The sequence below is a fragment of the Cyprinus carpio genome, chromosome B8 (assembly GCF_018340385.1).
Source record: "Cyprinus carpio isolate SPL01 chromosome B8, ASM1834038v1, whole genome shotgun sequence".
Lineage (NCBI taxonomy): Eukaryota > Metazoa > Chordata > Actinopteri > Cypriniformes > Cyprinidae > Cyprinus > Cyprinus carpio.
In genome coordinates this window covers 5,553,488-5,579,682 of record NC_056604.1, presented here as the reverse complement: position 1 = coordinate 5,579,682, position 26,195 = coordinate 5,553,488, and the positions used below count along the sequence as shown (strand labels likewise).

At 36.5% G+C, this 26,195-nt stretch overlaps 3 pseudogenes; 1 reads left to right on the top strand and 2 right to left on the bottom strand.

Annotated features, from left to right (window-relative positions):
- Positions 1–425: 425 nt before the first annotated feature.
- LOC109086622 lies at positions 426–17,090 on the bottom strand (annotated as a pseudogene).
- A 1,668-nt stretch (positions 17,091–18,758) lies between these two features.
- Positions 18,759–20,416, bottom strand: LOC122138318 (annotated as a pseudogene).
- Positions 20,417–22,119: 1,703 nt separating this feature from the next.
- On the top strand, positions 22,120–26,021 carry LOC122138174 (annotated as a pseudogene).
- The last annotated feature ends 174 nt before the right edge of the window (positions 26,022–26,195 follow it).

Below are 26,195 nucleotides of genomic sequence, written 5' to 3'. Positions count from 1 at the left end.
GAAGAAAAAGACTGATACATTCCAGACCCTGATATCATTCAGAATCTCTTTGTATCTTTCCCCCCTGGTTCCACCTCTTTAAATCCTGGGAATGGCTGTGACATTCCTCTGGCATTTTCAATGCCACTTTAGCAAAATGGACTCCGTTGTCCATGGAAAAACACAAAATGTTTAAAACAGCAGTGTCATATACTAAAAATGATGTATTTGTGTCTCTGTAATGCCAAAGAAAGAAATTAACTTGCAGATTTCAAATGCATGCTTTCCATTTCCAAAAAAAAAAAAAAAAAAGTTTTTAAGAAAGCTATACTCCGTCTGTGAAGTAAATGGCATTTCATGCCTTGATTCAATCAAAGGATAACTTGTCTGGTCCATAACTCAACTGAAGTGAGATCTCAGAGTTCCAAATCACACATGAGCATTTGGGAACGAGCATCTCACAATGCACCAAGAAACATCAGAAATAAATAAATAACCGTTGATGATCATATAAAAAGCAAAGGGAAAAACAAAAGATCAAATAGTCTATGCAAATGCCACCATCAAGAACAGAATCGGGCTGCTCCGTCAACCAATCGTGAAGGACGGCTGAGAGCGCACTCCTCTTGCCGAGTCGTCACTGGAGCAGGGGCCCCGCCCAACTCACAGAAGAACTTGTTATGGAGTGTCCCAACTTTCATTGGCCGTCCTCAGCATTTAATTGGCTGTGGAGGGAGCCAATGGCTATGGCAGAAGACAAGGGAATTAAAATAAAGTTATGGTTTCTGTGGTCCAGGGGAGAGAACGACAGGTGTGGATAGGCCGTCCACGCTCAGTGCTGGGATCTGGATCTGATTGCTTCCGTTGGTGGGGAACTGTAAGAATAACAGGAAGGTATTAATTAGGACTTAAGCTTGACTATTAAATTATTACTTTTATTATATGTATCGTATTCATGGCATGCTATCCGTCTCCACAGACCACATGGTTATTTTAGTATTATTGATTTACAGTTAGTTTTTGTAAATATTTTGAATTAGATTTTTTATATTATCTTTTTTCATTTTAATTTTAGTTGTTTGCCATTTTTGTTAGTATTGTTTTCTTAAAAATGTCTATATTGTTTTTATTAGGTTTTAGTTTTTTTTTTATTTAGTTTCTCTTATTTTAGTACTTCTACTTAAACTACACAAAAAATAAAGAAATGCGGTTTTAAGATTTTATAATAGTTTAACACTTTATTTCAGCTAATATGTTTTGCACTTCAAGTAATGGAAAGATACACATTTGTTTTTAGTTAATGAAAATAACCTTGCCACAGACAATACTTTTGACCCCTTTGAGTATAAATGAATGTGCAAATTAACAGCAATGCATTTAAAATGGAACATTAAAGTTCTAATAACCTGGAATACTCAGCTGGTACTGATACTTGATATGGATTACTTAATAAACTGGAAAATATTAAAAGACCATTGCCCTATAATAATAATAAAAATATAAACTAGTCCAAAAAGAACATCTACCAAGACAGACAGGAGGCCACTTATGTAGGATTAGGTTAATGCACCTGTTCCTCTAAAAAATAACAATGTAGAAATGTTCCAAACCCTGCACTGCTGCTATTGTCAAGCAGAGGATGCTCACATGCTTTTCTGAGGAACAGTTTAACAAAAACAAACACTTTCTCAAAATTAAGCACAAAAGATTTGACGTCCACTAAAGAAAGAAGCGTAAGAGAACATTGTGAATTTCCTGCAGTGCAGAGCATTGAAATTATTAGCTCGTTAGCTTAATCAAAGTTTACGGTTTTTATTGCACTGTAGCAATGCAGTATTAATGTAAAGGCACAATAACAGAATTCAAATGTGTGGTCACATGTGTGGAAATAGCTGGATAACTTACTTAACATTTTGAAATGTAGCTCATCCATTCAGAATTTACCAAACCATTTATCATCCAAAAAATACTCCATGTAATACACCAGTTTCATATTCAAGTCACGAAACCAAATAGTATTTCAGAATTTTAAATTATTACAAGACTATTTGGTAATAAAGAAAAACTCTCTTTCATGAGCTTCTTTCCAGCTTATTTCCTAATCTAGCTTTCTAATAAACATGCCACTGCATAGGAATATGGTTGGTTCTGTGAAAAAATCACTTATGTTTTCTCTATTGGAAGTCTTTTTGGATAAAAGTGTCTATAATGCACAAATGTAAATAAGATATTGTTTACCATGGCAATCTTAAAAGTTGGGAAAAGGTGGAATACATAAAATGTATATGTTGTAATGTATTTGATGGTAATGAATGAAGTGGGAAGGGAGTAAATTCTCAGCCATGCAATGAGCCGAGGAGTGTGAGGGAGACAGATGGTGTGCTGCTGCCATGCTGTGGACGGAAACTGTGTGGACAGGAAGTCTCACCTGGAAGGAGAGCTTGGCAGGGCTGCGTGGAGCGATTGGACTGAGCGTGCTCCAGAAGTGTATGGTTGATGGCAGCGGACTCGGTGTCAGCAGCACTGGAGTCTGAAATAGAGAGAGAGAGAGAGAGAGAGAGAGAGGAAGTTGAAGAGGTTTGTGCATGCGTGTGTGTGTATGAACCATTTTACAAGGTCATTGTGTTGCATCTCTTTGTTCTTGGTTATCTGGTAACACAAGCATTTATATCGCTCTGGCTTTGTTTAAAAATCACATTGAGACTGTGTGAATAAGAGCTTGGTACATGTGAAGCATCCATTCATACCTCACAAACGCTATTGTTTGCCTTAGACAAAAAAAAAAAAAAAAAAAAAAAAAATTTTTCTGATAATTATCAAAAGTATGGCATAAACAGAGATCTAGCTCTTAAAAACACCCAAGCACGACTCCACTGAAAGACTGTAAGATAATGCTGAAACTCAGTCATTTAACAGAAAAAAAAAAGAGCAGTAAATGTGGTTAAAAGACTACATTGTGTTGAAATCAGGGCTGTCAACTGCTTAAAATAATTATTTTCTGAAATGTCTTCATGTGGGTTTCATCTTAGTAATGCAATTGCAAGCAGCAATAATACAATTGCACAAAATAGTGCAAACAACTTAATTTTTAACAGAATTAAATGCATTTAAAAGGCAAAAATTTACATTTTAAATGTTAGCATGTTTTAAACAACCACAATTCTGAACTGAATGGCTCACCAGGGAATGGGAGGTGATGACTGTGGGTGTTAAGGTGTTTGTGGCACTGCCAGAAGCAAGAAGGCTGTTCACCGCTGCATTGACCTTATCCAACGAGAGCCAGGGTTAATGAGTACGGTAGCAGCGTAGACGAGGATGGCAGTTCCAGCACACGTGGCTTCTTTGATTTAGGAGGCTGGACTTCCTGCGTGCTCGCTGGGAGGGAGGCTGATGCAGTATTGGTGTCCTCTGAAAACAGTTTTGAATGAGAGGCTAAAATTGACAATTGATTTTTAAGCACTGCAGGTTTTGTTGACCTATAACCATGTCAAATAACTGCAAAGGATTGCTTGGAGTGGCTTACTGCTTTTATAAAAAGGTAGGATTAGCAATATGATAAAAGTTATTGTCATTTGATAATTAATTTATTATTAATAATCACAATAAACAACTCTTCTACCAAGTAATATACACTTTGGGGGCAGTAAAAAATTTTTTAGGGAAATAAATACTTCTATTCAGCATGGATGCATTGAATTGATAAAAAGTGACAATAAAGACATTTATAATGTTACCAAAGATTTCGATAACAAATACATATGGGGAAAATATTTATTTGATCCCCTGCTGATTTTGTAAGTTTGCCCACTTACAAAGAAATGAAGAGTAGGCACAAGTAAAGTGGAAAAAACAAATATATTGCCAGTAGATGCACCTCTTTGAGTAGCAGAGACAGCAGCGTGGAATAAAGCCACACATTCCAGCTTCCTGCGTTTCTGATGCTGCCTCCCGAGACAAAATATAATACAGCGCAGCTGCGATGGCGGCATGTTGTCATGTCGTAAAATAACATCTGTATTGCGAACTGTATTGCTGTTATTGTTGTTTTCTAGGGTAGGCATAACAACACAACGCCATTGCCATAGAAACCAAAGCACATTCCGTAGTATGGACACACAAATCGGAAATGAACCATTGCGATACACTGTGTGGACAGTCAGTTATTCAAATCAGATTCCATTCGGATATGCACAAAATTGGATTTGGGCTGACAGTCTGAACGAGGCTAAAGACACCGGCCCACAAATCTGTATCTTCCATTCCAACCTCTCACACCACCAGGGGCAAAGACCAAAAACCTGTCAAAGGATGTCACAGACAAGATTGTAGGTCTGCACAAGACTGGAATGGGCTACAAGACCATCAGCAAGAAGTTTGGTGAGGAGACAAGAGTTGGTGTGATTTTTCGGAAATGGAAGAATTACAAAATAACCATCAATCGGCCTCAGTCTGGAGCTCCATGCAAGATCTCGTGTCATGGGGTAAGGATGATCATGAGAAAGGTGAGGGATCAGCCCCGAACTACACAGAAGGAGCTTGTTAATGATCTTAAGGCAGTTGGGACAACAGTCACCAAGCAAACCATTGGTAACACACTACGCCGCAATGGACTGAAATCCTGCAGAGCCCGCAAGGTCTCCCTGCTCAAGAAGACACATGTACAGGCCTGTTTAAAGTTGCTTGGGGAGAAGTGCTGTGGTCAGATGAGACCAAAATTGAGCTCTTTGGCATTAACTCGACTCGCCATGTTTGGAGAGAGAGAAATGTTGACTATGACCCCAAGAACACCATGCCAACAGTCAAGCACGGAGGTGGAAACATTATGCTTTGGGGCTGTTTTTCTGCTAAGGGTACAAGACGACTTCACCACATTGAGGGGAAGAAATGGAATGAGATGTGTGCAAACCTGGTGACCAACTACAAAAAACGTCTTACCTCTGTGATTGCCAACAAGAGTTTCTGCACCAAGTACTAAGTCATATTTTGCTTGGGGATCAAATACTTATTTCACTCACTGAAATGCAAATCAATTTCTAACCTTTCTATAATTTTTTTTTTTTTCTGGATTTTTGGGTTGGTATTCTGTCACTATACTTTAAAATAAACCTACCATAAAAATTACAGACCCTTCATTTTTTTGTAAGTGGGCAAACTTACAAAATCAGCAGGGGATCAAATAAATATTTTTTCCACTGTAAATGCTACTCTTTTGTACTTTCTATTCATCAAAGAATCCTGAAAAAAATTATACACGTTTCCACAAAATATAAAGCAGTGCAACTGTTTTCAACATTGATAATAATGTTTTTTGACCAAATCAGCATATTAGAATGTTTACTAAATGATCACGTGACATTGAACACCGAAGTAATGGCTGCTGGAAATTTAGCTGTGCCAGAGATAAATTACATTTTAAAATATATTAAAACAGAAATCAGTTATAGTAGTAATATTTAACAATATTAAAACAACAGTTTCTACTGTATTTTGGATTGAATAAATCCAGTCTTGGTTAGCATAAAAGACTTTGTTCAAATACATAAAAAAAAATCTTAATAATCCCAAACTTTTGATAGGTATTGTAGTTAATTATCTTAACAGTAGGCTGTTTTTCATTGCCAGACAACCAATATTAAAATGGAACTTAACTGATGTCCCTTTTATAACTTTAAAAACTAAAACGCTAATGAATGAACTTCTACTAATACAAAGATTTGCTTGCAATTCATAAACTGCAAACCTAAAAAACAAACTGCTACAAGCCACACCAGCTCTTTTGAGTTCAATGTCTTTTTAATGCATAAATGACATGAATGTTTGACTAACCGGGTAGCTCAGGCTTCTCTTTTACCTCCCCTTCTCCAACCGGGGTGGGCCACCGGCTCCACGCAGGGTGATGGGGCATCCACAGAGATTGGGGCATCTGTAACTCCAGAGACAGGCACTGTGGACACTGGCTGAGTATGGCAAATAAAAAAATAAAATAAATAAAAAGCTAAAAATAAATAAATAAAATTGCTAAATTACTCCTGCATTTCATTGCAACCAAACATGTTCAATAATTTTTGGATGATGTACACTGAATGATTTCTAATTGACTCATCTGCTCACCTCAACATCTGTTTTGTCATCCAAATCGACAATCTCCAGCAATTCTTCTTCAGGCGGGAGGCTGGACTCTTTGGGCAGTCCAACAGGCAAAGGCTTTATGACCACAAATACAGGCTGAGAGGGGGTTGACGACACATTCTCCATGAGCTAGAGGAATGAGCGAGGTCAGAGAGCTGGGATCGGACAGGTAGATCTGGGGTGGGTCCCCAAATTCCTGGCTCTTCTGTGCTTGAGTATTCTGTGGAATGAATTCAAAACAACATTTTATGCACATAATTCTTAATAATAACAGTATTTAACATGGTGTCAAATAATTGGATTGCAAGCTGTTTAGCTGATCTTTAAGGTATTTTCCAGGAATTCGGTTGCATAAGCTTTATAAATCTGATGAACAATTTTCAGGGGCTTCAATGAGTGCTTCAATGAGCAATGACTAGTTTGTAAATCATTTTCTTCCATAGTGTTACACATTTTTAACTGCAACAATAAAAATGTTGTGCTTTATTTTGTTCATTGGGAAAAGGGCTTGGTTGACTGACGCAATTTCTAACAATGACCTGCTATTCAATGCAATTTCATTAACAAAAACAATGAAGAAAAATTATTAATTGACAACCTTTTCTTTGCAACATTGTTGACAAAAAAAAGATGAGACTAAAACTAGTTAAAAAAAATTTAAAACACACACAAGGCCTCAGAATGCTGACCGTAATAAATTCAAACATGGATTTTAACTATGTTTGTGATCGGGGGGGTTGCTGAATAAATGCACTTTCACCACCTCTGTGCCACAATTAAAGTCTTAATTGAAAAAACAAATAAGGTTTTACCAGTTTTCATAATGTAAAGAGTGTGTTTTATATGATAAATATAACAAAACATTACCATATTACAAAAATAAAAAAACATGATCATTTATGGGTACTTATGGGTAAAAGTGCAATAATTCTGATGTAATTTCTCGAATGACAAAAATCATGATCAGTAATCATAGTAATAATTCTGAGCAAAAAAAACTGTGATTATCAGTTTAACCCTTATGCAGCCAGAGTAAAATACGACTTAGTTTTGGGGAAGTTGTGGCCTAATGGTTAGAAAGTCAGACTCGCAATCCAAAGGTTGCGAGTTCGAGTCCTCGGCCGGCAGGAATTGTAGGTGGGGGGGAGTGAATGTACGGTGCTCTCTCCACCCTCAATACCACGACTGAGGTGCCCTTGATCAAGGCACCGAACCCCCAAATGCTCCCCGGGGTGCCACAGCATAAATGGCTGCCCCACTGCTCCGGGTGTGTGTTCATGGTGTGTGAGTGTGTTCACTGCTCTGTGTGTGCACTTTGGATGGGTTAAATGCAGAGCACGAATTCTGAGTACGGGTTACCATACTTGGCTGTATGACTAAACAAAAAACAGAATAGGTTGATTAAATATGATAAAAACTATAAAGGACATTTGACACACGACTAAGACTAAACCAAAAAAACAAAAAACAAAATGAACACTACTGCCATAAGTGACATCACATTAAGAGATCAAAGACTGACAATTTTGCTTAGAGCAAGAAATCTTACACGATTCCCAAAACATTGTTGACACCATCATCTGTGCTAAAATGGCACAGCTTTAAGCATTTAAAGACGCTGAGAGCTAAAGAGCAAATCCATACCATGGTTGCAGTGGCAGATCCAGAGGACGTCTGTGGGCTGGGGGCGGGTGTAGCACATGGGGAGGGGTGGGTCAACTATCACATGCAAATTGTTGCTCTCCAATACTCGACTGCACCTGTGAGCAGTTCCCTGCTGTGCTTCTGTCTGACACATTTGCATCTGCAACATATACATAATACATAATCAATGTGAATCAAATACATTACACACAATGCATCTCACAAGGTTTTGCAGGTTTTAACCTGTTGATAACTAATTTAATGTCACATGTCATATGAAGAGGATTTATTGCAGAATGAAAAACATCAGCTCCAAAACAAAAACATGAAAACCAGAAAGAAGCTGACCTCATGCACTGTGCGGTCCAGAGGAGCAGGTTTGGGGCTGTTGTCACTCAGGACATGCTCCGTTTTGATGAATTTGGATGTAGTTTTGCAGGGCGTCTGTAGGGACTGGATAGTGAAAGTGGAGTAGAGACCAGACTTCATGTAATCGTTGCGGGAGCTGCGTTGCACTGAGCTAGGGGAGGAGCGCTGAACCTGCAGGCTCTTGGAGAGACATGGGTTGGTGGTGTTAGCACCGGTATTAGATTTGGTCTGAATGGACAGCTCCAATTTCTCCCCCATGGTGGCCCCCAGGGAATCCTCAGGTCCTTTCAGCCCATCAGCAGAGTTGGGGTCCGGAAAGTTCACAAACTTATAGACGAACTTCTGGCCGCTAACTTTCTTAATAATATTCTGTGGAAGTATGAAAGCTTGTTGAAAAGCTATAAATATAACAATAACATGCACTCGACATTAAACATTAAATCATGCTCCAATCTTAAAAGTTTTTCTATCCTTTACATAGTAGTTAGGCAGTAAAAATCCCAGAATTATTCATATTTATTTATGGATAAATACTAGTGATGGACCAAAAATATTGTCCAGGCTCATTAACTGGTTAACATCATTTAATTTCATTTATTTCATATCACTGAATTGGTATTACTGTATATCAATTATATAGACTAGTGTTCAAACTTTGGGGTTGGTAAGATTTCTTCATGTTTTTGAAAGACGTCTCTTATACTCACTAGGGCTGCACATATTTAATTAAAAAAACGTAGTAAAAACAGTAATATTGTGAATGGGGGTGTGTTGCTATGAAAATTGGTACCGAACGGTTCACAAGGCAAATTCCAAATGGAAGTGAGCATCCCTATCCCTTGGAGTGAGGATATTGGAGTGAGCAGGGCACATGTGTGCCATTATGTAGTCATTTGGAATGCACTGGGCAAAGGGAGCTACTAATTTCCTCATTATCTTCAGCTGGCATGTTCCCGCGACAACACAGTACGGTGTCTATTAGCAGATTCACTGATGGACACTGGTATACAATAGAATAATATGTATGAAATAGTAAGTAAAAGAAAGAAAGAAAAAAATATAAATATATATATATATATATATATATATATATATATATATATATATATATATATATATATATATATACATATATATATAGATATATACATATATATATACATATATATATACATATATATATATATATATATATATATACACATATACATATATATATATACATATATATATACATATATATACATATATATATATATATATACATATATATACATATATATATATATATATTATTTTTTTAAAAGTTTTATATATATTAGCTTTTATATATTATATAGCATATTTTAAAAACTTTTAAAAATATAAAATGTATGTTTATTTGCAACAGTTATGCTAACAACAAAAAAATACATTTATGACAGTAAAACATTGACATCTTCTGACGGACACCGTGCTATTTTTTTGTTATTTTTTCAATTTAATTTCAAATGTAATTTTTTCAATTTGTTTCTTAATTTGAAAATATTTTAAATGTAATTTATTCCTGTGATACAAAGCTGAATTTTCAGCAGCCATTACTCCAGCCTTCAGTGTCATGATCCTCATTCTAACCAGTGTTTCACACCACCTCCGACGAGAGCATTCAAATTTACTCTGGCCGCCCTGCCAACAATGCTGTAGAAAGATCTGTGGATGCTCTGATGATTGAACGCTTAGTCTTGTGTTCAAAGGAGCCGCAAAGGAAACAAGCATGTTGAGCTTGTGCAGACTGACCACAAGTAACGTTAGGGTGTAAGTTAACCTCATGAAATATTTTAAATGTGAAAGTAAGAAATGGATAGATAGAAAGAACTTAAAGATACATGTCTGCTAATGAAATAAACAAATAAAAGCCATTTGTGTGGTGTTTTTTTGTGTTCATGGTTAAGTGCTAACTTAGTCTAATTTCAACATGCAGTTTATAGGAGACTAGTGGTTAAACAGATCGCAGTTAATCCGTGATCTGTACAGACCAAGCCCCACGGTTCGGCACGCATGTGATCTGTGGATTAATTACAAAATTTAACCACATTAGAGTATAAGTTTATCATTTGTTCGTATTTACACAAGCAACAAATTTTAAAGGTGCCACAAAGGTGCATTGATACAATATTTTAAATTGTTCTCTGATGTCCTCAGAGTGTGTATGGGAAGTTTTTATCTCAAAATACCCACAGATAATTTTTATTGGCTTGTGGAAATTGCCACTTTTAGGGTATGAGCCAAAACACACTGTTTATGTGTATGTCCCCTTTAAATGAAAATGAGCTGATGCTCCCACCTCCCTTCTCAGAAGAGTACGGCGCTTCAAGAGCTCATGCTCGCAGGCATACCACCGGTGTTACGGTTTAACTGATGGTGACCGTATTACTGACCTCACATTGCTTCCAAACGCAATTTCTATTCACGATTATTCTGGTAGCACGTGAAGACAGCATTAGTGAAAACAGGGAAAGACAATGGTAGCTTTAGCAACATTAGACTTACAGAGAGCCAGGAAACTCTTTTGTAAAACAAAATATGATGCGTGAGGCTTACTTTGTCTGGAGTCTGCACGTTTGCGCACAAAGCGTTGGTATCGATCCTTCTTTCAGAAGCAATCTTTGCACAACCGAGTATGACGTCTTAGTCTGGAACTGCTTGTGTGGAGAGACCGTTTATGATTTTTTGGGATTATAAAACAATGAGTGAGTTGATTTTTACCATTATAGGCTGGTTGTTTTCACACACTGTGGCCAGACAACTGCGTTCAATCACTTTATAAAAGTGATTTTTTTGCATTCTATGGCACCTTTAAACAATTCCAGAGATAAAAGGCGAAAGGGAACTCGATTTGTTACTATGCCCTGTTCTCTACATGCACAGCCGCACACGCATGAAGCGTGCACACACATTTCAGAAGGCGCGGGGGAACACTGAACTGAATCCTCTTCTGATATGTCTATCATTATATCGGATCCATGCATCAGGTCTTAAAGGGACAGCTGCCTATACATACTGCTGTTGTCATTACTGATCATCAAATAACAAAACAGCTATGAATAAAAATCTATATTTAATTTATACAGTATACACTATGCAGTGTTATTTTCCCTTATTTAGGTTTGTGCCGATAGGCGATGTCATCGTCCATCACCGATAACTGACAGACATCACAATGTTAAAGGGTTAGTTCACAACAAAAAAATGAAAATTAGGCTGCATTTTACTCACCCCCGAGGTGTATATGACTTTCTTCTTTCAGACGAATCCAGTCGGAGTTATATAAAAAAAGTTTCATGGCACCCAACGAGTGTTGCATTCCTTTAGTCAAAAAGACATGAAATGAAAAGTGGCCTTCCATAAAAAAAAAAGTGTCTCATATGGCTCCGGGGGGTGAACAAAGGCCTCCTGTAGCGAATGGATGCATTTTTGTAAGAAAAATGCCAATATTCAAAACGTAATAATAACTTGAATCTAGCTCCGGTGGAATAACGTATGAGGTCAGCTTTGCGCATGCACCACTAATTTTTATTTTGGATGAACTAACCATTTAATCTGACATCGTGATCTGCCAACCCCCGCCTCCCGCAATCCGCCACATCCCAGTTCCGTTTTCGGAAAGGAAATTAAGTGTACTATAGAAACCCTAAAGGGAATAAATAGCCTATGAGATGGGAGGATAAAAAAATATTTCAATACTTTTTCCTCGCAATTATATCGTTGGGTAAGTACAGGTGACTATATATAAATTGCGGGCATCAGGGAGCTGCTATTTAAACCACTTTCGATTGCACGCTCTCATTTTACTTTTACTTTCGAGATTCGCAATCACAAGGACTCTATACTATGGACAGCAGTACTTACTACACCTTTTGACAAGATTAGATGTTTGTCATTGGTGCTCAGGATCTGCAAATCATCCTATCAGACATATCTCCTTTCTCTGTGCATGTGATAAGTGAACTTTCATGTACTGTAATGCAACAGGCTACCGCTAGCGAGTGGTTAACCTTTTAGTGACTCCGTAGAACGTGTTGTTTGTTTCATGCTTCTACACTTCTACATTTTGATTGGTTGCTGCCCAACCGCTTCATAGCTCATTACCATAAAAGTTGACCTGACTTCTACTCTCATTGACGCCCACACCGTCCAAGACGCGCCCCGCCACTGGCTCACATTGAAAAATGAATGACTTCCAGTAACTTTGATGCTCTCGCCGGCGTCGGTGTGAATGCACAGTAAATATGCAGATTTACTGCTCAGGAAACATTTCGTATTATTTTTTGAATGCTAAATACTTTTGTGGAAAATCATGATATATTTATTCAAGATTCTGTGATAAATAGAAAGTTCAAAAGAACGGCATTTATTTGAAATAGAAATATTTTGTAACATTACAAATGTCTTTACTGTCACTTTTGAACACTACTGTATCTGTGAAGAATAAAAATAATAATAATAAAAAAAATCTTACAGACCCCAACATTTTAAACAGTAATGTATATATAAAATGAACCGATTAGGTCTGTGATTTAGGGCTGCACAATTAATCGAATTTCTAATCACGATTACAATTATGGATGCCACAATTACGTAATCATTCAAAGCGTCAACTAATCGTTCATAGTCCACTTATGTTATTCTGCGTGCTTAAGACGCGTTATTTTCTTTCTACATGTTATCTTAAGGGTTTTTCCCATTATTTTAATTTTAGTTTTTTTGTAACACTATAATACCATTCATATTTTTACTTTTTTATAATTTAAAGAAGAAAACAATCCGATTTATAGTTGACATTTGAGACAATACTATAGAAAAGCAATACAAGTTTCTCAGTTTTCAATTTGTTTATTTCCATATAAAAATATGGCATGCAGTTGCATCAAACAAATGGTATAAACATTATTCAATGTAAATTGTGATAATCGTAATTAATAATCGCAATTAGAATTTCAAGGGAATAATCGACAATTATGATTTTTGTCATAATCGTGCAGCCCTACTTTGATTCACACCATTCATAGTTTAGTCCCGCACATACCTTGTCATAGTAGTAACGAAGTGCCCTGCTCAGTTTATCATAGTTCATGTTGGTTTTGTTCTTGCGCAGCCCCCAGAGTCTGGCCACCTCCTCGGCATCCAGCAGTTTGAACTCCCCATCCCCAGATGTCCAGGAGATCAAGTGCTTCTGAGACTGATCATCCAGTAGGTGTAGCAGGAACTGCCACAATGTAATGGACGGATCCATTGCTATGGGGCACAAAAAAACAGACTATGATAATTGGCAGTGTCTGTAACCTTACTGGCGCTTAGTATCATGTTAACAATGTGTACGAATTGAAAAACCTCAAGTTAGTACTAAATAAACATAAAACAACCTGCAATTACTAATGCTTTCACTGAAATACACACCAATATACAGTATCTTTCAGTTGTGATAAGGCCTGCTTGTAAAATATATTAACCCCATAAATCCATAAGTTGCTGTGAAAACAAGAGATATTGGTTTTACTAGCTGTTTCTAAAAATACTGCATCAAATATACCTAGAAACTCATTGTCATGAAAAGTATGTTCTGGAAACTGAAGCCATGTTAGAAAAAACAGCCTTTATGGGATTTAACAGAATCCTACATCCACTGAAATCAAATTCACATCCTCAGTAGTAAATGAAATCCTCTTTCTTTATGGTTGGATTGAGTAGACGAGCATAAATGGAGAGTGAACATTATATCTGCAGTGAAATCAAGGAAAAACAGGCGAGAATTAATGCTGCCACCGTCAGCAGAGGACGTGTATCACAAGTTCAGGAAGAACATGTTGAGAATGCAAATTAACCTTATTACCCCCCCCCCCCCCCTCCATTTACGTAACTCATAAGCAACACCTTAGAAACGATCACCATGGTAAAAGCATTTAAACAACAGTTTCTAAGGAATAAAAAAGACCCTGCCACCCTTTAAGCACACTGAACCAAATTAATCGCAGTGAATTGCTGATGACAATGAAGGGAACCCCTTTCCATTTTAACCTAGCACATAAAATCTCATTAATTAATTCCGTCATTAAATCGAGCTGTAAGTGATTGAGTGAGTGCATTCATTAGCAGTAAAATGTCTTTAATAAATGGTATCAGTCTAGGACTGAAACACCAGAAGAATATCCTGTGGGCAGCTTGTACAGCTGCACACACACTGAGGCAAACAGGGGGTTTTACAAAAACTGTAGTTCAGGATTTAAATGGCATACTTTTGATGTGCCTACTGGCACATTATCCACTCTTATACTCATCAAATCAATATCTCACTGCGAGACCCTCAGACTGCTGAAATTACTCATTTCCATACAGGTTGACCCCAAAATAGAAGTTGTGAAGACATCTCTTTCCATTACTCTTCCTACTAGATATACTGTACATACAGTAATTATGCATTGAGAACGTGTAGACGATTAGCAATTGACATTTTCTACAAAAAATGTAAAATCACGGCTTGAAAATCTTTTGACCAATAAAAGCAAACAAAGAATACCTCTCACTGTTATTCATAAACAAAATATTACATTCGAGATGTCTGAATATACACATTTTTAAGCAATCAATTAAAATAGATTAATTAAAAATGAATAAAATATGGAAAGTAATAAACATATAATGAAATATAACTACACTGTAAAATGAACACAAACGTGAGCAAAATGTAATTTTCTATAGATTAACGATAATATCAGTACAGTTATCCTTTATGTCAACAATGACTGTTTTCCTGAATTGTATCGATCAATATTGGATATTTTAGATATCAGATTTCTTTAGTCAGCTAATTCTATTTATGAGCCTTTAAATGTACTTTCTTATACATGTCTTACCTTTATTATAGCAACCTATCTGAATAGTTTTCATCAACTATTCAGTTCAAAATTAATCTTGTACATTATAATGTTGCAATGTCTCAATTCACTTAATCAATCAATTAGTTTTAAGTACAGTCAGAGTTATACAAATAGTACTAATAGTGTAATACTAAAATACTATGACTGACTTTTAAAACTGAATTTTATCATAGGTGTATTCTTAAATAAACAGCCATTGAAAAAACAAAGCCAGTTGTGTGAAAGAATGAGTAGCACGCCCTTTATAATGTAGCTGTATAATAAATTGTGTTTTTTAAAATGAACTGAACTGTTTAGGCCAGTAAAACAAACAGCTTGATTTTCCCAATAGCACAATAACACATCAAAGATTTTATGAATAACAACATATACTTCAATGGTGAATAATCATTAAAAAAAATATGGCATCAGAAGATACTGGTAAAAATAACCAAAGGATCACTGTATTAAGATAAAAATGTCATAGTGAAGCCTGAACCAAAGAATCAGATGCACATTTGTCTTATTTACATGTTGATTATTCCCTTAATTTTCCTTGCAGTGTTACATTTTAGTCGAGGAGCTCCAGTATGACTAATCAAGGGACTAACACTGCACAGCTTGCCTTGGTCTAATGCCTCATAAATCAGCCTGTACATCTGAGAAAAGCAAACAAAGACCGGCACTGAACAACACAGATCTGTTTTTCCCCATCGGACCTTATTGCCTTAAGACTGTTCAGGAGACCTCAATGCTCATAGTCAATTATCTTGAGTTCTCAGACTGCATGATGACTTATAGCCAATGAATGAATTGGGCATCCCAAAAGAGGAGAGAGCCAGACAGGACTGTGATGTGAGCAGAATGAATCCAGAGCTAAATTACCAAACAAATCCCTAAAAAACACACATACACTTGTTTTAAGTAGGGCTCACGACAGTTCCTGGTGGGTCATCAAGGTGTCCACATGGTCTCTTTGGGTTTACATGAGGTCTGCTGGTTAATATCAGATGACATTGGTTTCATTTATACAAACACAGTAAAGAAATGCTGACATAAGCATTGCACAATCGTCAAATCAAACAAGTTCTTATGCATTTTATTTAAAGTTTTCAGAGTAATTATAAAGGGCTTGTTGTACATTACACCAAAGGGAGCAAATGATGATGATAATAATAATAATAATAATAATAATCTAAATCACTTAATTTATAAACCACCTTTCCAAATACAAGAACAAACATCCACCCTTGAAAACTAGTTCGTTTGACAGCTCAAAATCTAAATATTTAATGCACAATAAAACAATCAAATGCAATTCTGTTAAAAATTACACTAGCTGATGTTTGATTAGTTCAGAAATAACCAGGAGGCAATCAAGTCTGCCAAACACTATTTGATTCAGAAACAGCAGCATGTAGACATACTACCAGACATTTGGCTTGCAAAACATTTACTCAAAACACAGCTGAAGTGCATCTGGCTTCTTAAAGGTATGTTAACCCACCCTGACCAAAATATGGTGTCAAAATACGGTCCCTTAATACTTTTTGGACAATCCACATTGATTTGTACACAACGTTCTGACTCACACCAGGATTAGGCAGCGTGTACGAATAAATAGTGAATAAAACAGAGCGAGTTGTGAATGTGTTTAGCATCATTTGACTAACCAGCACTTTATTAAACTCTAATGCAATCACTCACTCCTCCATGTCCAACCTCCTTGAAGTGGAATAAAACTTACCGCTGATCAGCGGGTTCGACTCCATCTCTCCCAAATAAATGTGTTTATGGGCAGTTTTATTCTTTGGAGATTAATTCACGTCCATAACTGTGCTTGCTGGGTGTCAAAAGTCGGTGGTTTAATTGCGTTTGGCTGTTATGTAACACATGCACCTCTCCCTCCATGTTAGTTGACATTAGCAGCTAAGTCGCTAGCTCGCGTTAGCTCAGGCTGGCTGCGCGTAACGTTACACCGTTCCTGTCAGACGGACTGAAGACTTCTTCAAACGTCAAAATACTCCAGTAAAATCGACCAGGGCCGCGTTTTTAAACGGCGGAATGTCACGCCCTGCCTTTAAAACAATACGGGTAATAGAAAAGAGGGGGTTCATTCCAGCGTGGTGGACCGGTGAGGGAGGGCAAATAAACCGAAACCCCGATCAGGTCCATCCACTTCGGCGCGAAGCGCGCGAGCTTCCCTCCTTCAGAGCGCGGTGTCCAAGCAACGGACTGGCTACACTGTCAGTTTAAAGAGCTCAAAATAACGGGGAGGTAAAAGACAGAGCGCTCCCCTCGGAAGGTTTTTTTTATTTATTTTTTATATTAACAACAACAATCTCTGCTTGGCTTTCCCCCGTTTGCTTCCTGTTTCCACGAGCGCCTCGACTACTTGTTTTGTTGTTTTTCCACCTCTCTTGGTCCGCGAGTCCCCCTGTGCGGCCGTGACGTCACCGCACAGGCATGACGCGGGTCGGCTGTAGAGCAAAAATGAATGAAAGAGAGCAAACTTTTGTGTGTGTTGCCGTCTTCTAGTGAAGAGACCTTGGTGATATTTTATTAAGCACCAAGGTCGAGTGAAAATCCTTACGCAGAAAAAAAAAAATACATACAAGCTCAAATAATTTTGCGTAAATTCTCTCACACACACACTGACGAGCGCGAGCCACAGGTTGTTGCTGCAGGCCTGCGCACTCATGTAACACAATGCAGGGGTTTTCCAGGGGGCCACAAGAGAGTGCTAGGGGGTCCGCGGACATGTTTAAAAAAAAAGTGTAAAAAATTGTAAAAATCAATGATAAAAATTATATAATTATTTATTTATATTTAAACAGTCAACATAAATAAAAAACTAGTAGTTTGATTTGAGTGAGTGAATGAATGAATAAATAGAAAAACCAATACATCTAACTGTAAGCATGAATATCTAATGCAACTTAAAGTATTTTCCATTTATAATATCATTTTTCCCACAGTTTAAATTGGAAACTGTACACAGGAATCAAAAATACAAATATACAAAACTGTGGGTGTGCACATCCCAAACATCCAGATAGGATGCAGGTGCAAGACAACTGAACGATATAGACAAATAAAGAAGTGTTGAAGTCTGCACACTGAAAATTACTGCTCCAGAAGAATTTTATCAAGCAACGTTTCGACCTTCAGGTCTTCATCCAGGCACACAACTTTATACGGGAAAACCATTATAGCTACGTTTACATTTTAAGATGGGGGTCTGTCGCACAAGGATGATCATATTTGGGGTTCGTGGCATCTAAAAAGATTGAAAACTTCTGACATAGTGTATAATCAAAAAATAATGTCAAGCATACATACTGCACATGTAATACAATAATACAGGAAGCATTAATCATCTTTATATTTGATGCACTGGAAATCATACGTACAAAAAAGTTCCATTTAAATCCTGAATTATATATCATTTTAAAAAACGTAAAAATCTGTAATTTTCACAGCCCAGTGCTGACAATGTCACATTACAACGATGTGTGTGTGTGTCATTGTGCCCAAATGCGGCGTGAGTCTTTGTACAAAGAAAAAATAATCTATTTCAGGAAGCAGAGTCTTACAGTGCTGCCACAATTCAACATCCAGTTTCCATGGCAACTGTTACTAGTGTGACAGGGTAGCCGTCACATGGACGCTGCAGAACCCTTAAAATCAACCACAGTCTCCATCAATCAGAACAGCTAAAATAGAAGTACAATTAATGATCGATTAATTGCCACGTAATTCATTGAAGGTGCGATCTTGAATCCTGAAAGAAGCACGCACACAGATTGAAAGCATTTTATCGAACGCCACACTCATAGACAGAATGAAGAACTGATTATGTGGACAGGGTAATCTATACATAGTTTGTGTTCTTATCATTTGTAGATTCAACAAATATATAATTACTGCTTACATTTTGAATTACATTAGATAAGAGTTTCTAAGCTAAAGTTTTTATTCCAGAATCAAACTGTCCTCACATTTTAGACATACATAAGGATTGGCTTCATAGTATAATTTTGTGGCTTTTTGAAATGACTGAAATTAATGGTAGAATTCTTATTTCAGTGAAAAAAATTCCTGTGTTTTATATGAAAGGTTGAACATTTATGATCTAGATAACGCCAATGATTTCAACAGATTACATGACTTTCTTCATTTACTAATAATACAATCTCAATGTACAATTAATAAGTTGCTTGACATATCTAAAAAAGAGAATCCCTTACATATTTGTTTTCATATAGACTGTCTTATCTATCTTATATGAAGAAGTTTATAAAGGTCATTGTGTTAATGTACTGTGTGTACAGTGATATAATTATTTAAAATGATTCACAATGACACTGACAGTTGTACCGAAAATGTATTTATTCAAGCAAACTTCTCAAAACAACAGTATAACCTGTGTTAAAACGCAATGCTCCTCTGACCTGGCTGCCATAAAGTTCACACTCTTTGAAACAAAACATAACAGTCATGTGTCCAAATTTAATACACTGTTCTGTGATTGGTGTACTGTACTACACCACACCTCTCTCCTTCTGTCCTCTGGAAGATCTTTCAGACCTGCAATTCCCTCAAACCCTATGGAAACAGATTTTTTTTAAGCATCACAATGAACTAAAAAAAAGTATAAGCAAGTAAACTGTAATGATTTGTACCTCCAAAACCATGCGGATGTTGGCTTTTTCTTTGCTGCATCTTGGTAAGACCTCAGTATACCTGAAATTTTTCCAATAATGATGAAACGTCTGAACATCTCACGGTAAAAAAAAAAAAAAAATTATATATATATACACTATATATGACTATATATATAGCATATATATATAACGAATAGGCAAACATGCACATTTCAAAACAATCAAAAACACAACCCGGCAGATAAAACAAATGCTATCTTAAATGCTGTTAGCTGATTAGTCTTCTTTTCTATGAACTTCAAAGCCTCTGTATGTGTGAATTCGACAAAGAATCCATATCCAACTGCCACATATATTTTTGATGCATCAGGTCTAAAAAGGAATGAATCCTTTATGAGTTTGCCCTTTTTAAATGTTAAGACGGAGGCATTGACGCACAGTACACAGAAATCAGACTTGCAATACTTACACGTGAGCCTGCACATGGAAATTGCAGCCAAGGTCAAACATCTGTTTTGAGTTCCTTGCTGTCGGTTTCCTAAAGATGAATAAAATACAGCAAAACGCTACATGTTATAATACACATCTCTCAATACAGAATGAGAGCAAAGAAAACGTCAGAGATAGGCAAGGTTACATAAAAAATTAATAAATGAATAAAAAAGGACAGAGATAAAACACCTGAATGCTTTTAATTGTGTTCTTCAGCTGAAGGTATTGTGCTATTTTCTCATACACGCAATTTAAGTGTAAATAAGATCAGATTAAACTATAATCAAACTTAACATCAAAACAAAAATAAAACAAAATGCAACTAAAATCAAAAGATTAGATTAGATTCAACTTTAATGTCACTGCACATGTAAAGTACAAGGCAACGAAATGCAGTTAGCATCTAACCAGAAGTGCAATAAGCAGTAAGTACAGAATATACAAGGTCTACAATATGTACAATAACTTATACAGATAATTATTATGGACATAATTTACAGATTTTAAATTTTAAATACTATCAGCATGATATACAGATAGGTGTACTATGAACATACTATACAGATGGACTATGTGAAAGTGTATGTACACTATAGGCAGAACTATGAACATATGAACATAATTTACACTATTGCAATGGAAAGTAAAGTGCATAGAAAATATTTTATCCACCTATTTTTAATCTTTATATATATATATATATATATATATATAGAGAGAGAGAGAGAGAGAGAGAGAGAGAAAGATTTACATATACATATAACATACACATTACCATGTAAAATGGTATTTATATAGAACCCAATGGCACTTTAAATAATACATGGTATTACGATAGAACATATTTACAGAAATCATGGTATTACCATTGCTACAAACATGTAAACATGCGTAAAGCAGGTGTTACACGAAAGGGCTGAATCTCAAGCTCTTGATACTTACTGGCAAAAGTCTTTCGTCTCAATACTATCGTTGATAAAACGTCTCTCATACTGCAAGACTTCGCCCCAGGAGTCATGGTATGAGAAAAAAAAGATGGTTGCAGATCGACTATGATACAGCAATATTTTATTTTAATCGTAGTCTGTTTCTAATATAAACGTGCATCAGAAATCGATGCAGCGATAAAAAAGATTAGTGTTGACAAATGAATTTGTTTTTTTAATAGTAAATGCTCGGACTGTGTGAAGCTAACCTTCTTTCAGCCTGTCACGTGGCTCTCCACTTGTTTACAAGATACACGGAAACGTCTTTCGAAACCGGAAATTGCGTTTAAACTAACTTTTTTTTTTTAAAGAAAAAAATAAATAGTATACATTTTTATATATAAATTAGACAAGTCTAATCCGTTTAGTTAAAATAAAATAAAACATAAATATCTCACAGTTCAAAGTAGTGATGGGACGTGCGACTCTTTCCTGCGAATCGGTTCAGTTAAACAATTCGTCTTAAAGAGCAAGTTTAAAAAAAGTTTCTTTTACGATATGACGTTATCCCCGACATCCTCGCGTGGTTTTTATATGCTCCAAACGTGTAATAAAACTATTTAAATGCACACATTACTACTTACTTTTAAAACACACCCTATATCTATTCGTTTACATGTGTTAAAAACCATAGACTGTAAAAACAAAACTGTCACGTTCAACAGAGACTCGGTCAGTGAGGACTCGATAAACGCGCAGACCGATACAGTCCAGTTTCCCCGTGCATGAATCGATTCTTACGGTTTCATTTAATAGATTCGACTCACGAATCGAACTTCGCTTTTAGTTCAAAGGTCAAAAGGCAGCTGTGCAATGTGCATCTGGCGCTGTTCATGCAGCAAGGTGGTTACTTGTCGTATAAAAGTGCAGTAGTAGTTCTACCATAGATTGACTTTTCATCGTGTTGTAATTTGAGTATTTAACTACAACTTGTGTAGAGGATAGTTTTGGTGGTAGGAAATGGCAGGTCCAGAGCTGCTGCTAGACTCCAGTATTCGCGCTGTGGGTCGTTTTGCCCATAGTCTTTCATCACATTCATCTGTCGGAGTTCTTGCGGCATGACGTCAACTCAACAACTTGCTTCATAACGAGAAGAAAAAGTGGATCTGACAGCAGGTGTCCTGACAGGTGAGACTACACACAGGTGTTTAACCATAAACGGTTATCAGACTCACAACATATAGACTACTGTAATTCTATAAAAAAAATAGTAAACAATGAATGTTTAAAATGCCATCTATATAAAATTCATTTATATCACTACTTGATTTTTTAATAAAAATAATAATTAACCAAAAAAAAAAAATGGATACCTGTGTTTATCTTTTTAAAGTCTGTCTGGCAGAATATGATGAATGAAGTTTGTCTATCAAATTTGTTAGTTGTATTAATACTACATTTAGCTTAAAAAAATAAATAAAAATGATTGACTTAAATTTAAAAATGTTCAGTCTTTATAAAGTTATTTTGGCAAAAATTTAAAGTTTTGATTGCTGAGTAAATGATATGTCAGTCTTGGTCAGAAAATAACTTGATGCAAATATGTATTCTGGATATCAGGGAATAAACAGGTATAAATTAATTATGCAAAATCCATCGGAATTTAAAATGCAAGACTTTTTTTTAAATTCTCAAGTTTGCCCGAATATAATCATTAGATTACAAAATATGGAAATACAATAAAGCTGTTTTATTTCTTCAAATATATTAAATCCTAGGCAAGTTCTTCTTAAGATTTTAATTATTTAAAGCTTCAGGAAACATTTTGAGGAAAGAATGCTTTATAAAAATCTCTTTGGAACTGTTGCAGTTTATACATAATCATTGCAAATTATAATGTGAACACATACATTTATCCGTTTTAATTCATTTTAAAATCACAGCCAGGTGTTGCTGCGCAGCCGCATCCTGAGGAGAAAGGAAAATGGAAAATATCTTCCCAAACAGGTATTAATTACTTTATGAATAACAGTTCCCTGCATATTTTCATGGAATAAACTTACTTGTTTGTGTCAGTGATCAATAAATGCTGTCCAATTTCAGTCATTTGCCATGCGAAAACACTATTTCAACAACCACTGAGACTGGATTCTTCAATAGGGTCAAAAGAAAAGTGATCCCCAAAAAACCCCATGACCGGTAAGTGAGCTCCTTTAACATCCTAAAATTACAAGGAATGACTAAATATGCTTCATCATAACATTTCGCATCACCTGTCCCAGACACCAGCATGTTGACGGACATGATGAAAGGGACCCTGACCAATGTGTGCGGCCAATGATTCGGATTGGAGGATGGATCAACTGGGCCCTTTTCTGGTTTTGTCACAAGTAAGAGCTTTGTTTATTTGTCAGAATTAGAGGAATAGTTCACCCCAAAACGAGGATTTTGCTGAAAAATGTATTCACCAACCGGCAAAAGATGTAAAGGACTTTGTTTCTTCATGGGAACAGATTTGGACCCCCCCCCACACACTGTAGCATCACATCACTTGCTCACCAATGGATCCGCTGCAGTGAATGGGTGCCGTCAGAATGAGAGTTCAAACAGCTGATAAAAACATCACAAATAAGCTGCTACAAGCAGTCCTCACTGACCACTCCAGGTCTTGTGGAAAAAAGCTTCATGTTTGTAAGAAACCGATCAATCATGTAGCGCGTTCATCTTTAAACCATTGCTGTAGTCCATAATCTACATTAATCCTCCGATGAAGAAAATCCAAGATCAATGGTGGAAAGTGATATATGGATAGAAAACTTATTTTAGCTTTCTTAGCAACGAGTTAAAGTTAAAAACGTCTTAATGCTGAATTTGTTTCTTACAAACACACAGCTTTTCGCTTCACAAGACATTAATTGATGGACTGGCGAAGGTTACTGTTGATGTTTTTTATCAGCTGTTTGGGGACTTTCTCATTCTGACGGCACCCATGCACTGCAGAGGATCCATTGGTGCGCAAGTGATTTAATGCTAAATTTCTTCCAATCTGTTCCCCCTGAAGAAACAAACTCATCTACATCTTGGATGGCCTCAGGGTGAGTAAATGTTCAGTGAATTTTCATTTTTGGGTGCGCAACTCCCTTAAAACTATAAACTATAAAAAGGATCTTAGTGTAGCCATGTGTGTATGTGGTCTTCTTTCTGAAACAATCCATTTGTAAGTGTGATTAAATTCAGGGGTGTAGGAAGCATCTGAACATGTGAAGGGAGACATTCTAAACCTTAACAGCCGGCTCATGAATTCTAATGGGGTGATGTAACAATTTGGCCAGTACATTCATAACTCATTTTCTGAAAGGCAGACGTTGGTAAGTGGGCTCTCAACCATAGTAGGATTACCGCATAAACATTTGTTCAGTCCACTGCTGATGCAAGTTGTTGATGGAGGCTTCTGTTCTCTCTTAAAGCAGCTACATTTGATTTTTCTCTGCGTCACCAAAAGAAAAATACAATGACTTGAAAATGTCTAAAAGTTGTAGTGGCTGCTATTTATGCTGATTAAATCTACAAGGTGAATGTTATTTGAAAAAAGTAAGCTTGCAGAGTTAGTTTAAATGAATTGTTACCAAAGTCCGGTTTTCTGTGTGCTGCTTGTTTCCCCCTTCAGCTAAAAGTTCCGTTGTCCTCTGACGCTGAGATCAATGCCCATGCTACAGAGAGGATTTGAGCTTCTCTCTACTAGACTTGCATCCTGGTACAGTATTCACATGTGATGCATTTTTTTGTTTTGCCAGAAGCTGAAAACGTGAATAAAATCTGAATTTGTTGCTTGTATAGGGTTCAGTTCAGCATCATGGGGATTTTCTCAATGTGTGTTGGGCTCAGAAGCATGTACAATACTCACATCCTTGGACAAGACAATGGTTGGTTGTTTTTGTTATCTGAATTTAGACTTTTTTTATGATTGATTATATTATGCATTATTTGAATAGTTATATACATTCAATGACTATAATATACACTTAACCTATTTTGTTGTAGTTGCGTATATAAAATGCTATATTAAAATTGTGAAATTGAGATTACTTTTCTCTCACTATTTCAACCAGACGTTTTGTTTTATTTTCAGCTGCAGATCAATCAAGAATTATGCAGGATCAAAATGACGGGATGCCTCGCAATGGCGATGCCATCCTGATCCTAATAAAGCATTTAAGGTGAGTAGAACATCATTGCATAAATTAAAACCATTTATATGTGATCATTCGTCATTGTATGACTTTATATTCTGGGACAAACATTGCACATCTAAAAAAAAAACACAACATGCCAGCAGTTATTTGTGTTGTAACAGAAAATTTAGTTAAAGTCAAATTTTCTTGGGAATTCAGCACCGGTACAGCCCGCAGTGGACAGATGATGCATGCAACAGCAGTGCCGATGTGGAAACGTGGTTGTTTTAATTTCATAACCTCATCATCTTAGTATATTTGCGAAACCTTACCCGTTTTGCGTTTTTTGAAGCTCACATAATTCAGGACTATCGACACAATCATATTTCTTGAGGAATGCAGATTCAGTGTTGGTTGCAGTGAGTCAAATTCCAGTCCTCAAACAGGAAATAATTTTATATACTTGGAGAGAGAGATCTCATGCTATGTTGTTTGTAAACCCGTATGGCCTTTCTTGCTCCTGCCAGAACACAAAAAAAGGGGATGTTTAGCAGAAAGTTCACACGGACTTCTCCGATGTACATAAAGCTCTGCGATGCTCTAACACGTAGTCATTACCGTTGTTTCAGAGCGAGTGGGAAGCTCTGGAGATTGTGGAGCACAGACTGGGCCTTGGAGAACGTAGAGGAGGAAACTTCATGTGTCAGGATCTGAACTTCAGAGGACTCTTTAGCTAAGAACTACAGTAAAAACAACTTCTGATTGCAAATCACCAGTGCTGTTCAAGATGGTTTAATTTCACAAGCAGAATGTATTCTAAAACACAGGACTCATAGACCTCCAGTGATCCTGATAGCGTTTAGTTTTGTTTTGTGAATGAATCGTGAATGGCCTGCAAAGCATCTACACTATGTCGACATGTTT